This window comes from Polyodon spathula, chromosome 12 (assembly GCF_017654505.1).
Source record: "Polyodon spathula isolate WHYD16114869_AA chromosome 12, ASM1765450v1, whole genome shotgun sequence".
Classification (NCBI taxonomy): domain Eukaryota; kingdom Metazoa; phylum Chordata; class Actinopteri; order Acipenseriformes; family Polyodontidae; genus Polyodon; species Polyodon spathula.
The window spans coordinates 13,079,357-13,096,200 of NC_054545.1; the positions used below are offsets into that span (position 1 = coordinate 13,079,357).

Genomic DNA, 16,844 nt, shown 5'->3' on the forward strand with positions numbered 1-16,844 from the left:
CAAAATCCATTGTATGGTTCTTGACACCATTTTACTGTTTGAATGGCACAATTCCCAGTATTTAGAAGACAGCATCAAACAGGTGATAGAAGAATGAGGCCTTAGTGGGAAAGTACCTGCTCTCGTATATCGTCTGCAGTGCACACTCACTGCAACTGTGTGTGTGTGTTTACATATATATATATATAAGAAAGATGGCAGCAAGTTAAGACATACATAAGGTTCTGCTTAAAATATTGCATAATGCATGTGTCATCCTGTTTGATATGAGCCCCAGAGAAAAGAAGCCACAGAGTTGTGAAAGAACACAGCCCTCATGTAAACAGAATCTTTTTATAAACCTCTGTTTTGAATAGAAGTTACATCCTGCAATTTTTCAAAGACTAAGCGAAGATAAAGTATTCAAACGCCCCTTTCGCAACTCACATCAGCAGCTTTCATTTCCTCAAAACATTTCATGGAAAAAATAATAAATCTTACAAAATACATATGGTATCATTCACAGACTAAACACATACAGTATATTCACATAAATTATTTTACAGAGGCTTTTTATTATTCAGTTCAAAACATGAAAACAAAAATTACAAAAAGAATAACTGCGATGTATTAAGAATCTTTAAATGAAGTACACAGAGTACTGTTATTTTTTAAAAACAGGGTAAGTCATGCAAACGTGGTTTGGATCTGGGGAACCACAGGGAGTGCCGCATTGGCCCTTTCACTCCCACAGGGTTATGAAGAAAAACCCAACAGGTTTTAAAGCACAGACATCCCAAGCTGAGCCACTGTTTCTAGGTTAAGTAGTTTCTTCATTGGGTGAAAAGAGAGTTTTGTGGTATATATATATATTATATATATATATATATATATATATATAATGTATATATATGACAGCGTGTTCCAGTTCCCGCCAATATCCAGCAACTTCGCACAGCCATTGAAGAGGAGTGGGACAACATTCCACAGGCCACAATCAACAGCCTGATCAACTCTATGCGAAGGAGATGTGTCACGCTGCATGAGGCAAATGGTGGTCACACCAGATACTGACTGGTTTTCTGATCCACGCCCCTACTTTTTTAAAAGGTATCTGTGACCAACAGATGCATATCTGTATTCCCAGTCATGTGAAATCCATAGATTAGGGCCTAATGAATTTATTTCAATTGACTGATTTCCTTATATGAACTGTAACTCAGTAAAATCTTTGAAATTGTTGCATGTTGCGTTTATATTTTTGTTCAGTGTATGTATATATATATATATATATATATATATATATATATATATATATATAGAGAGAGAGAGAGAGAGAGAGAGAGAGAGAGAGAGAGAGAGAGAGAGAGAGAGAGAGAGAGAGATGCTGTGTATCACAACCACTCATAGGACTGTGTCAAAAGGGGTCTTTACAGATAGAAGAATAAGATGGATGCACACACAAACAATAATAATGTGTGGGGAAAGTTTATGAGCTACTTTTACAATGTAAAAGCAGACAGCGCACTCACTGATATCCGGCCCATACCTCCTCCCACTCCCCCAGCTGACATTTCCATCTCAAAACTCCCTCTCCCTATTTGTCTTTCCGATTCACGATCACAGGGCCAAGAGCAGCTGAAACAGTAGCTTGAACCCCCTCACTGAAAAGGTTACTTAAGGAAAGAGAGCACAACAAGGCAGACCATAGCTAAAAAGATAGATCAAGCTGCATATTTCTACAAATAAATGTTAGTCCCCAGCAAACATATTAAGAGTTTGCCTTATACATTTACTTTTTATATAGACGGTGAGCCAAGACATTGCATAAAAATGGCCAGCATTCCCAGAGAAGTTGAAGATGAATCCAGTATATTTATATCACTATGTCTCTACCGGTTTGGCAATTTTTTAATTATATATATATTTTTAATCTGTTTTCCTGTCACAGACTCCACAACCCTTTTAACTAGAAACCAGACTCTGTATGTGGTCTCTACAAATATGGAGGGCATAGGCCTCAAGGAATCTACAGTTCAAAAAGGTTCCGTTTACAGACAATTATGTAAATATTTCAACTATTAAAATGTAGCCTTTTTAAGCACTAATGGGCCAAATTTTAAAGCAAGTGCAAATTGTCATATAGAAATACATTAAATGTTAGTGACAGCTTTCTCGTAAATTCAGTGGGTTATTGTTTTACATTGATTGGTGCCTTTCAGTTGTCCCAATCCTCTGCAGCCATCATCTTCCCCTTTCCCCTGGCCTAGACAATTTTAAATTGTCCTGTTGGGTGTTTGCTAACTGGTCCTCGATTTTCCAGTAGGAGATGAATTCTGGGATGTAGATAATTCAGTTCCTTTTACAACGTCATGACAGCCTACTTTATAACTGACTTTGAACGGGGAAAAGGTCGTCGATGCATCAGTCACAGTAATAAAGTAGTAAAGCCAGGTCTGGTACCATTTTTTAAAATGACCAGTGATTTTGGCTTTGTATGACAGCATTTTCCATAAAATGAAAAAAAGACAACCGATGTAATTCAAAATGTTGTTTTCCACAAAGACGTTGCCTGAAATCACCCTTTGAAATTGAGCATTTAATTCTCTACTAAGAGCAGAATACTATGTTTTATTAAATACAATCAGTGCTGGGCCATTTAAGGTGAACCTAACAAAAAATCTATTTTCCACATAAGTGCACAACAAACTGATTCAACAGCATGAGAACAGATCTGATTGACAATGTTGTTTTGAAATTCCCAGAATTTTAATGCAAAGAAATACAGAAAACAAAAAAAAGAAAGCTGACTGTTGAACTTGGAATGTTTAAAACCAAGTACATATTACATCAATCAAAGAGGGAGGTTTTGAGAATTTTAATTAATCAGAAGAATGGGATTATTAGTCACCGCTCATATCGGAAAGATCAGCAGTGCCAGGCTGTGGAAGGAGGTGTCTGTTCATCGTTCTCCCCCCATTAAACCTTCTGAGCCGTCTTAAAATGAATCAAAGGCTTTAAAAAAAAAAAAAAAAAATAATATATATATATATATATATATATATATATATATATATATATATATATATATATATATATATATATATATATATATATTAGCTCAAAGAGCCAGCTGCCTAACGTTTCGATATGTTGTACATATCTTTCTCAAGGGAGCCTGTGTTTGAATCAAGGTATTTATAGGTGTTTAACGGCATGACAACTACTTGCTATTGTTTATATTCAAATCCATGATTTATTCTTACATGATGTAATGGTGTTCTATATGTGACATCACTTTTACTTATATATTTAAATCTATATTCTATAGATTTAAATGAATAAATGAATAAGAATGATCCAGACGACCCGACACCTCCTTGAAAAACACAAACCACTCTGTCAACATTTGGTATTACAGCAGGCAGGTCCTGTAATGCAGTGCGTCATGAAGAAATTACAAAGCGGGTGTTGTGCATGACTGCACGGCACAAGTTGCCTCTACATTTCATCGAATATGACGGTTTCCATTGTCTTATGAGTTTCTTCAAGCCGAATTGGAAGCCTGTGTCATACAAGATAGTTAAAAAGGTTATTGACGGTCAAAAAAACAAAATAAAAAAGATAAGCTGCAGTTACTTTTAAATGCAAATTCATACGTTGGTCTAATGATGGACAGAAGGGCATCTATTGCCAATGAGGCATTTTTGGTCATTAAGGGATCTGTTATTACATCCAATTTCAAAATCCATTGTATGGTTCTTGACACCATTTTACTGTTTGAATGGCACACTTCCCAGTATTTAGAAGACAGCATCAAACAGGTGATAGAAGAATGGGGCCTTAGTGGGAAAGTACCTGCTCTTGTGCACAACAATGCAGCTAATAAATCAAAGCTGGCTGAACATTTAAAAGGAGAGTATATCGTCTGCAGTGCACACTCACTGCAACTGTGTGTGTGTGTGTGTATTTACATATGTGTATTTATATATATATATATATATATATATATATATATATATATATATATATATATATATATATATATATATATATATATATATATATATATATATATATATATATATATATATATATATAGAAAGATGGCAGCAAGTTAAGACATACATAAGGTTCTGCTTAAAATATTGCATAATGCATGTGTCATCCTGTATATTCTAATTAACTATTTTATATAAACTTACATTTATATTATCATGTAATGCTGGCTCTGAGAATCAGCCTTGATATGGTCTCCCCAGCGCATCAGCATGTACAACTTTTGAATAAATTTTGTTTATTTAATTATTTTTAACTTTTGTATATTTATTGGAATTAATTAGTTCATTCATTCTGTTCAGTCTATTTATCCATATCTTTAGCTGTTCTAATACTACAAACTTTACATCATTTATGTCATGTCCTTGACTGGTGAAGTGCTATACTATTGGTTCATTCATTTTTTTATTTCTAATTAATGAAAGGTGGTTCTGAATTATTTTATATAAAGTTGTTCCAGTCTCTCCAACATATTTTATTTCATCACATTTTTCACAGGCTATTCCATAAATAACAATGCTATTTTTACAGTAGGTATTAGTTTTTAGTGGATATGTGGTGTTCTTATGTTTAATTATATTTCTACTTTTGTCTATTTATTTACAAACTTTACATGTACTAGTGCAAGTATTTGTAGAACCTATTCTGTCAATTATTCTTTTATGTTTACTGTGAACTAGAATATCACCTAAATTAGCTTCTCTTTTGAATTCTACAACTGGGGCCTTCAGAAACACTTTTTTCAATTTTTCTAAATTATGTAGAATATGCAAGTGTTTCCAAACTATCTTAGAAATATTGGGCAAAAGTTTAGAGTATGTCATTACTAATGGGACTCTCTTGACCTTTTTATCTCTATTTTTATAATCTAGTAGATCATCTCTTTTTAGTTTATCCACTTTTCTTAACTCTGTCTCTATAATTCTTTCTTTGTATCCTCTTTTTTTAAGATTTGTTTTTAATAGATGTCTTTGTTTTACATAGTCACTTTCTTTAGAGCATATTCTTTGTATTCTTATTCCTAGCCCCTTTGCGATTGCCCTTTTAGTGTGTATTGGATGTGCAGAGGACATGTGTAAATACTGGTGCATGTCAGTAGGTTTACAGAAGAGGTCAGTCTCAATTAAACCTTAAAGTTTTACTACAGTATCTAAAAATTATATTTCTTTTCTTGTCCATCAAAGGTCCACCTTAATATTACTGTGTATTTCGTTTGCTATTTTATGAAACTGGAAAAGAGATTCTTCTCCATGTGTCCAAACCCCAAAAATATCATCTACAAACCGAATGTATTCTAAAGGTTCTCTTTCTGATTTTCTAAGTCATTGTTCTTCTCATTTCCCCATGTATGTACTGGCAAAATGCATTCATAATTTAGATCCTATTGCTGTACCATCGTTTTGTTTGTAATTTTTATCAACAAATGTAAAATAACTGTTTTCTAAAACTACACTGATCATGTTCAGCACCTCTGCTGTTGGTATTGATTTATCTAGTCTATTATCTAGTGCTTTTTGACAAGCTTCTAAAGTTTCTTTACGAGGGACACTTGGATACAAGGATTTTACATCCATGCAAAATAAAATTGTATTCTCTGGAAGGTTGTGCTTTAGTGATTCAAGTCTTGTTTGTATGAAATCTGACAGAATTCTTTTCAGTAAAGAAACTAAGAAGGAGTAACTGCAGAGTGAATAATCTGGGCAAAAAGGCTGCATACTTATGATGGGCAATACTGTCATTGGCCAACAAAAAATCCTCAGCGGGTTTATTTGCTTTAGAAGTAGACCTTGGCTGTACAGAGTCACAAATTTTATGTTCTGAAAAATATATATTGTGAATCATCTGCAGTTCCAGCACCATGGCTTCTGCTAAAGGCAGGAGCCCTTACCACCAGGCAGAGAAAGTTGATTCAGGAACTGCAGCTTTTTTAAAATATTAGCAGGATGTGTACTATAAAAAATGTCTCAGCACTGAGAAGCCATGAAATTGTGAGTATAGAGCATATAAATATATAAAAGAAGTTCATGGATTATAATTGGGATGAAAGGTAACATACTTTAAAACTGACTTCTTGAACCTCTGCAGCCTCTTTGTCTCTCAAAGCAGATAGTTTTCATTGCAGAATTCCTTTCAGTAAAGAAAAGGATACTGCAGAGTAAGATGTCATCCTGTTGACATACTCAGAATCAGAAGACTCTGAAATGCAATGACACTCACCGCAAATTATCAGGAAAGAGCAGAAAACACCTAAACACTAACATAAGTACCGTCAACTTTCTCATAAGAAATTCTAGTGCAGGCTTGCACTTGGTCTGAATAAAATGAACTGATACCTATCATACATGCTTTAGTTTAATAATCCAAAGGCATTTCTTGAGAATCTGGATTAAGTTAATTTTCAATCAAAATATACGGAATTTAAACTTTTTACATAAATATCTTGGAAATAATATATACATAAAAAATTGATCATTTTGTTTTTATTGAGTGAAGACTGTTTACACAATATTAAAGCAAGTTTAAAACACACCTGTATATCACAGGGGGTATTCCCAAGTGGCTCATCCGGTAAAGGCACAACCAGATGGTGTGCAGGTTAGGGAAGTGCATGTGCTATATAGATGTATACGAAATCAGCTGGGATTACATTATTGTACAGCGCTACAGGAGCCCCTAATGGACAGGTACCCAGCAAACTCAAGTAGATACCTGACATCCACCATCAAGCTCAAGGGTGTAAAAAGGCGATTGGCCTAGCAGTGGGATCAGAGGAGGTTTTTAGCGGAGTTGCTGTGATGAGGGAACATAGCTGGACACTGAATTAGGTGTAACAAATGGGGATAAAGTATTTGGATACTCTAAATTTAAAAAAGGAGTAAGGGGCTTGGGGTTGATAGTTGCTAGAATAAAAAATAAGGTAGATTCATTTAAAAAAAAAAAAATGTTTCTTGCCAAAATACGTGGCACACATGGCCCACTTGCAACCATAGTTGTATTTTTCTCAAACACCCATTGGTGAATGGAGCCATAGGTAGCTGATCACACGTGACCACATCAATTTACATATATTACAGAATCATTTTGCTTCCATTTTTTAATTGTTTGTCCAGTGATACAAACATGCCAGTACAGGACAGTGTCATTCATCTCCAGTGGGCTTTGGGGAGAGGGGGTTGAACAAGTTAAACTTAGTAGACTGGAAAAATGTGCATGACAGGGATAATGTCCTTTTGAGTTCAGTCAACTCTAACGAAAGCAGACAGTCCAAAGCGGCCACGAAGCAGACATAACAAATGGAAGCATGGTTTAAATTTCCCTGCCTCTTGAGAACAGAATACTATCAACCACCCGCCTCCCCCAAATGCTATACCGTTCCAATGTAAACAGGCTCTTTGAAACATACTGTTAAACTGCATTTCTCAGTATTTACTTACAATACTTAATTGAACAGAAAGCTATTTTGTTTCAATCAAAACCCCTTTCCCATCAGCCATCTCAAGCTGTGATTTAATGATGAACGAAAAAAAAACCACAACATTTTCATGTTTTTGTTTATTCGGTTCACTCTTGGACAAGCCCAACTGGAATGAAAAATCTTGTTTACAGTGGGGTACTCTTACAATCTTACAACCCGGTTAGACAGCTGCTGGGGAACTGAGGCTCCAGGCAGCAAAGTTGTCTAAATGCTGGTGTTTAGATAATACAAATTTAACTCCAAAGCTGATTTATTGTTATTATTAGAAAATCTGCCCTGTTGTATCTATTTCTCTTTATGCGATAAGCAAAAAAAGGGTCAAGTAAAAAATAAATAAATTGACCATTCTAGATATTTAACAAGACATGGATGCCCAAATGGGCCTTAACAGACAGTGGGTGTATTATTTATGTGAGAGTTTTACCCTTTCAAGCGAGTTTCCAGCTCATCATTATGTCATGTGCAATAATTTAGGATGGTACGACCTTGACAATGGGAGATTGTTTCATTGGCTTCTAATTATCTGGAAATGCACTGCAAAGCAGACGCCAGCTTATTAATGTCACTACTTTAGTGCAGCTCAATGCAATTATCTCTTACGATCTAATAAGAAACTGCAGCTCTCATTACCCAAGACTAAAAGAAGCAGAGAGTGGGAGAATGGTGCTTCTCATACACAATGTCCCTGACCAACACAGAGCACTGGTCATCAAATCCTCTGATTGGCTTGCTATTGCATGAAATTCAAACTATACACAACAGTTCTTTTTAATATGGTGAAGCATGTTGCTTTGATTTTTTCTGATTATCCATAATTTCAAAACAAGCATGGGCCTAACATGTACTCTTTTGTTACCAAAAAGAATAATTAATTTGGAGGAATCTACTGATATTTACAATTTTAATTAAATCCATAAATCAATAAATAAATGAATGAATCTAAGTAAAGCACTCAACAACAGTGGCTGTAAACCCTGGCACCCTTGTAAAATTGGCAGATTTTAATTTTTTTTAATGTTGATTTTTATTTATTTTTTGATGTTAATTAAAATGTCACTTTTGTCTAAACTTTAATTCTTTTTTTTTTTTAAATAGCAGTTTGTCAGAAACAGAGACTCCTTAAGCATTTAGAAACCTTGTTTTTATTTAAACTGGCACAGTATTACCCTGTCAAGGTCAAAACTGTGGCCTGTTACCGTGATTAATTAATTAATTTAATTAAGTAATTAATTAATTACAAAATTACTCAAATGGACTTCCTTTATCCCTTTTTGTACCTAGTTCACATTTTCTACTTTTTTTTTTTTTGTTGTTGTTCTACTTTTTTCCTGATTTGGTTTTGTTGAATTTTCTTAAATACATAAATAAACAAACCCATAAACACACCAAATCACCAGTTTCATACATGGTTCCTAAGGCAAAGTATTTTAATTCAAACCATTCAGCTGTCTTTTGTTGGTATGTGTGTGTATTAAACTGGGTGTTAAGGAAGCTTAGCAGATGTTTCAGTTTTATATTTGGCTTGGAACAGCAATTATGGAATGCCTAATGATGCTGGCAAACTTCCATAAATGGGTTCAGTGACAGTGTCTCTCATTAGGCAGAGTCTGTGTTTCAGTAATTTAAAAACATCAGCGGTTTGGTGTGGAAGTGGGATCAAGTGGGAACCAGGTGGTCGGAGGTTCAAATCTCTGATTTGGATTACACAACGGTGTCAGAAGCACTAATCAGAGCTTAACAGCCTTGAGTTAACATCAATTCCCTACATCATCTGAATGCAAGTCGTAAGTTAACCATTTCTATGGTACAGTCAGTGCGGTGAACATATTGTTTGTCAGTACTTAGTAAGTAGTAAAAGGTCCTTCCATTCAGCATATCCTGATCTTTGTACTCTGTGTAATTAGCAATGTTAGTCATTATCAAACCACTACCGATGGTCTGCATTTACAAGTTTTAGGTTTGTGCTAAGTGTACTTTTTAGGGAGACAGATATAATTGAGAACAGCAATGCTGGAAGTTTTTGGGATCTCTATAAGATGACTGGTACATGTTAAGTAAAGTAAGATCCTACAGTACACTGTTTACACTGGAATAAGCAATACTAGCTAATGTTAGGTTTTAATCATTTTACTTTTTAAATTGTATAATAATTCTTGAAACAAAGTGCTGTTCCTCCAGCCATATTCCAGTCCATTTCAAACTGTTTACGCTGGCTGAACATGCTGTGACTCAATCAGACTCAATGTTACTGCCTTCATTGCAGTTTCCCAGGACATGTGGCATCCTAGATGGTAAAATAATAATACTAGTAACAATATTATAATAATAATAATAATAATAATAATAATAATAATAATAATAATAATAATAATAATAATAATAATAATAATGCAAACATCTTAGTGACTTTCATCCTCTTCCATGTTTAGTACTTCCTCTTCCATGTTTAGTTACATCAGTAATATGAAAAAGTACAATGTTAGTAAGACAAACTGACAGACAGACAAACAGCTACTTTCATATACCCACAGATCCAGATACTTGTACTTAAAAACATCCTTGTCAAGTTTCATAACAATTGGATAAACATTTTTTAATATATCTGTGAAAATGCAAGTGTGACATACAGATATATGGTCAGACAGAATACAATCTCCATATACCACTGGAAACTACAATGGGGGTTAGTCTGTATTTTTTTTTTTTTACTACTGATTTACTAGCAAAACTAGTTTGAGTTAGTTAATCTGAGAGTTAGATGAACTCAGTTAGATCTCTACAGTCAGCCAAACTTCCACCATAAAACACCACCCTTATACATTTATTCAATCTACACAATAACGTGGGTTTGGCAAGCTTACTTTGCCGTGTAAAAATGAGATGATTTACCCGAGCACCCTATGCTCTCTGAAGGAAATCTTGTTTTGAAAGTTGTTACAGGATGCAATCAAACTTGAACTGAATATGTACCATAAGTCTGAACATTTAATGTAACAGTGAATCGCATTTATTTGCTACAGTAGCTTTTGGGTCAAATCTTATCGTGACCACAGACTCAATGTGATGCAAATGTATAGACATACAAATTACTGCACACACACACAGATGGTCCTCATAATCACATAATAACTACACAGTACATGAAACGTTAAAAATCTTCATGTGATATCAAAAGTTTTTTGGATTATAGCCAAATGCAATCTAAAACCACTATTGTAGGCTAGAAGTGTATGGTGAAGATCCACGTAAAATCCAAACAGTAACCATGTTCCTTTTTTTTTTTTTTTTTTTTTTTTTTGTGTGTGTAATATTACATGTATTAAGCCCAATCAGCTGTATTATTAAGTACAAGACACTCTCATAAAAATGATTCTCAGTTCCTAAGGATAAAACTATGTTGAAATCATGAGCAGAGAAAACGTTTTTACAGATCTCATGCAGCACAAGGCAGGCACAGGTTATGATGCAGCCCAGTGTGGTGTTGAAAGGTGTTGAGGTGTGAACTGGGTGCTTTAAAAACAAACATAGATGATGTGTTTATAAATAGGTGTGCAGCTTGTACAGGAAGATGCTGTGCAGATACGCAGCAGAGGAACGTTCAGTAGAAGGTATGGTGTACTCAGTGTGGCGCCCACAAAAACCACAAGCTTGCCGACACAGTTTTTAGCTTCTCTCTCCCTTTCCTCTAAAAAACTAGGTTAATTTACTCACTAGTTTCTAACTAGCAGTTGAACTTGTAAGATAACAAGGGATTTGTCCAAAATCAACAGAGACTGAACTGTAAAGGTGGTATGGCGTTGAGATCTGGTGGCACAGTGAAAAGGTTCCTTGAATTTTGTAAATGTACTACAGGTATTTTTAAACATGTTACACTTTTCAGAAACACACATAGAACTGTTGTCATATCTCTCAAAATAATTACTTGGAATGCATTTGTCTTGAAAAAAAAAAAGATACAACATGCAGTCAAATTATATATGCAACACAAACTATGGGTACATCACAGGTAAGGATACAGTATGTGTATGACTATTGTGAGGATTATTTAAATGTAGAATACAGTTTCTATTAATAATTTATTTTGTCTTAAATAACATGAAAAACGATTTTATGATACTGTCTTGTAGCTAATTCTTCATAGAGATTAAAAGGAAAGTAATATGCAGTGCATACAGTATATCTTATTGTGTTTAGATCACTTAATTTCAGTGCCTGAATGATGTGTAAAACCACTGTCCAATATAAATCAGTTTTAAAGGGTACATAAGGACCTTTTTATTTTATTGTGTTACATGTTCTCATGTTTTGCTACAACTGTTTACATACGGTGTGTGTATTGTTTATTTATTTATCTATTTATATTTTGAACTTTTTTTTTTTTACTTTTAATTTGCATTCCCTGCTTCAAGATGCCTTCCCATGTACCCAAAAGGACCTCTCAGAACTACAATTCCCATGTGTAACTGAGATGGATTTACCAGTGAGCAGGAGGATGATGGGAAATGTAGTTCTGAGAGGTCCATGCAGGGATATGGGAAGCCATCTTGAGGTAGAGAATGCAATGTAAAAGTTTAAAAAAGTGGTCAAAATGTAAAAAAATAATAAATAAAATTTAAACAACACACACACCTTACGTAAACAGTTGTAGCAACCCATGGGAACATGTAACACAATAAAATAAAAAAGGTTCTTATGTACCCTTGAATATGCTGTGTAAGTATCATTTTGTTATCATGAATCCAGCAGCACCTATCAAAACATAATCCCCATATTTTATGGGTAGTAGTTTGTACCACCTGGATCTGGTATCAGGTATCTGGGACTCCTGTGCTATCCAGTCCAGTTGTAACCCCCCAAGGTAAAAGACAGGCCTTCCAACCTGAATCAAATGTTACTGAGCTCTCCAAACACTAAAGACTTGACTTTGAACCAATGCCCCCCCCCCCCCCCAAAAAACATGCAGTTTGCAACTTGGTGCCTAAAAGCTTCTCCCCGTCTGGTCTCCAGATGCTGAAGCTAAAACTTAAGGGAGGTGTTTAAAATCTGATAAATGCTGTTTTTTTTTTGTTTCCAACAGTTTAAATTGTCTATAATTTAACACGCCCACTGAAGCTAATTTGCACTGAGAATCATTTATTTTCTTTAATATTGTTCCCAGAATTTTGAAACGGTATTAAACGGGATGTGTGCACCAAATGAGTGTATCCACACAGTTTCATTCTTTTTAAACAAAGATTGCTAGGATTAGACGATCAGGGTTTCGCATGAAGTGAGTTTCCAAGGCTTTTACTAGATGGCTGGATGTTGATGGCTCAGCAGTACTCAATACTGGGCAAGAAAGCGACAGCTATAAACCTACAGTAATCAAACAGGACTGTTGGGTCACAGTATTGCTGATGTTCAGACAAAGCTAACCAGGTAAAGCTACTCTTCCTATTGCCATGTTACAACCGGACACTAAACAATGGAGATCGGTTATACATCATGTAGAAATAAAGACTGCGGCCATTGATGTAGTCATCAGTTTTTTTTTTTTACTGTAACGTTTTGCTTTTTTGGGGAACTGGCTTGGAATTTTACTGTATTAGAAGGATTTGTAAGGGTATTCAAAAGAAATTTGGAGTGATCGCATTCAGACTCCCAGTTCATAGTGGTTTGATTGTGTTTGCTAAAAATGGAAACCAACCGGACAAATTTCAAATCACTCTCATAGGAGAAGGCAGATGGGAAAAGTAGCATACAATCAGCTTGGAAGATATGATATGAACACACAAGAGTTTGGCCAAACTAAACAGATGCCAAACATTTGTTTTTGGAAGTTTGTCATCACTTAACTAAAAGGATGTGCTGCTATTAAATAATAGCTTGACATAATAGTTTTCATTAAGCTTTTATGATTCTTGAAAAACTAGATTCTTGGAAATTAGATAGAACTCTTGACCTAATGTACTACTGCAATGTACTTCTAGAACCAAATGAAGATAGCTGTAACTTCATGGCCCAGTTTTATTTTTTAACAGAAGTACATGAAACTGAGGTCAGCATTACCCTGGTCACTGAACTCTGGCCGACAGTCGACAGCCCTCAGGCGAATAATAAACAGAGAGGAGATGAATTTTCTCAGAACTGGAGAAGCGCTGCTCTTGAAAGAAGAAACCTGAAAAAAGGACTAAACTGAAGCCATAAGATATTAATCTGATTACATAAGCAGGACTGTGAATCGGATATGCCTCATTGTTCCACATTTCCCCAGCCTGAGCAGATGGAGCTAAGGGGCCCTTTCCTGTTTAGAACCTACATTCTAATTAGATTTCTAAGGCGGGTAAAGTTACAGGCAGCCACAGAGCACAGCATTTGCTTAAAAGTTGGGAAATGTCCCCTTACCCCAACCAGAACCTGTATGCTCACCCAGCATCATACCTTTACTTAGGCTTTAATAATAATGCCAACCATAAAAAACCAAAAACACACATAACTGGTTAAAAATTGCTATTTAACCCAATCTCTAAGTACTGTACCTGTTTGCTGCTGTAGCCAAAGCAGACATATGTGTATTTGTGATAGTGAAAATCAATCATAATTTACCTAAAGTATATCCACACATGAGTGTGGCATATCTATCTGATGAGGAGTGCTGACTTTTTTGTACTGGCCATGGAGGGAATGGAAAACAGTTATGCAATAAAAAATATCACTTGGTTAATTTAGTATACTGTGAGTGCAGTGTTATTATGGGAGAAATGCAGTGGTACAGATATGTTACACAATCTCACCTTTACCTTCTGGCATTGCATTCCAGGTGTGAGGATGCAGTACCTTTGCTGCTGAGTGCGTCGTAATCTGATTGGTTAGAACCACCTGGAAAGGAAAAGAGTGACAGAGGGGACATCAACATTAGAAGGAAGTCAAACCAAAGTTCACAGACAGTACAATACCCTGCCACTGTAGAATGAATAACCAACATGCATTCAGTAGCAAGTTATTGATGTTGGTTGAGAATCATATTGGCAATGACGCTTCCACAAGTAGAGGAGGTAAAACCGTCAGTGTCTGCTTTACCTTACTACACTAGAATAGATCCTATAGACCAGGTGCCCTATAAGCCAGAGTGGACACCTGCAGGCAGGGCTGTCTTTTGTGCACCAGAGGGTGTTAGATAGGACTGGCTTGGCATTAAGATCGAATGAGACTAAGGAAAATAATCAGAAATTCTAAATTGGGGAGGAAAACTGTAAAAAATAAATAAATAAATAAATATTTTATATATATATATATATATATATATATATATATATATATATATATATATATATATATATACACACACACACACACACACATACAGTACCAGTCAAAAGTTTGAGTACACCTGTTTCAAACCAGGTTTTTCATGATTATCTATGCTTTTAACTTTTAACTTGTCTATAAACACTTAATATTTCATTATATGATACGTGTACTTATATAAGCTGAGAATCATAAGTGAATCACATTAAAAATGTACTTTAAATGAAAATGTAAACCCTGTCAATTTCAATGAAATGGTCGCCCAAAGCAAGGGGATTTCAGTCTAAATCCGAAGTCAGTTAAAAGTCTGAAATGCGTATAACACAGTGTTAGAACACTGGCCCAAGTATAAAAGTGTCTTTGTTAGATGTTCTCTGAGTTAACTAGCATGTTACCTAACTAACCTTTTGTCACCAATTATTGTTAACAGGTGAGGGTCCATGATTACTATTAATATAGGTAGCATAGGCACAAGTTTATCATTCCTGAATGTAAGGGAGCAGAAAATGGCAAAATACGCTCAGTTAAACAAAGAAAAAAGACTTTGTAATTACTTTAAGAAATTAAGGTCAATCTTTAAGACAAATCGCAACTGTTAATAACTGCTGTGGCCAAGACCATCAAACGATTTGAAGAAACTGGCACTCATGAGGACCGAACAAGGTCAGGCAGGCCAAGGGTGACCTCAGAATCAGAACAAGTTAATTCAAGTCACAAGTCTGCCCCTGAAATACAAGCTCAGCTAAATGTTACTAGAAGTACAGATGTTTCAACATCAACTGTTCCGAGGAGATTGCATGAAGCTGGCCTAACTGGAAGAATTGCTGCAAAGAAACCATTGTTAAGAGTGCAGAATAACAGGAAGAGACTTGCCTGGGCCAAAAAACGTCTTATGGACTGATGAGTCAAAATTTGAAATATTTGGGTCCAACCACCGAGTATTTGTAAGACGCAGAGAGGGTGAGTGCATGAGTTCTGCATGTGTGGTTCCCACTGTCAAGCATGGAGGAGGCAGTGTCATGGTCTGGGGTTGCTTTGCTGGTGACAGAGTTGGTGGTCTTTACCAAGTCCATGGCAAGCTCAACCAGCATGGCTATCATAGCATACTTCAGAGGCATGCCATTCCATCAGGATTACGGCTAGTTAGGCAGTCCTTCATTCTTCAGCAAGATAATGACCCGAAACACACCTCAAAGTGTGGGACGAACTGGACAGAAGAGTCAAAGCAAAGCTACCTGGAATTAAAATGCATTAAAATTGTTGTGTTTTTTTTCATTTATCTACACCTCCTACCCTACAACTTCCAAGTAAAAAAAATATTATAGAAATTTGTAGAAAATTAATTGAAAATAAAAACTGAAATAGCTTGGTTGGATAAGTGTCCACCCCCAATCCTAAATTAGCTCAGGTGTAACCAATCACCTTCAAAATCACACATCAAGTTAAGTGGCCTCCACCTGTGTTAAATTGTAGTGATTCACATGATTTCACGATAAATTCAGCTGTTCCCTGCAGGTTCCCTTTGCTGGGTAGTGCATTTCAAAGCAAAGACCATGAGCACCAAGGCGCTTTCAAAAGAACTCCGGGACAATGTTGTTGAAAGGCACAGATCAGGGGATGGGTACAAAAACAAAATAAAAAAACTTAAATATCCCTTGGAGCAAGGTCAAGACGATTATTAAGAAGTGGAAGGTGTATGGCACCACCAAGACCCTGCCTAGATCAGGCCGTCCCTCCAAACTAGATGACCGAGCAAGAAGAGGCTACCAAGAGGCCAAAGTGTGCATGTGACAACTATATCCCAAGCACTCCACAAATCTGGCCTGTATGGTAGGGTGGCAAGAAGGAAGCCATTACTCAAGAAAGCCCACCTTGAATCCCGTTTGAAGTATGTAAAAAAACACTCAGGAGATTCTGTAGTCATGTGGCAAAAAGTTGTGTGGTCTGATGAAACTAAAATGGAACTTTTTGGCCTAAATGCAAAGCATTATGTTTGGCACATACCCAACACAGTGCATGAAAGAACACCATTCCTACTGTGAAG

The 16,844-nt window shown here is 35.7% G+C and overlaps 1 pseudogene; it reads right to left on the reverse strand.

The window, feature by feature from the left end:
- LOC121324446 overlaps nt 1-16,844 on the reverse strand; it is a 179,936-nt pseudogene that overhangs the window by 114,144 nt on the left and 48,948 nt on the right.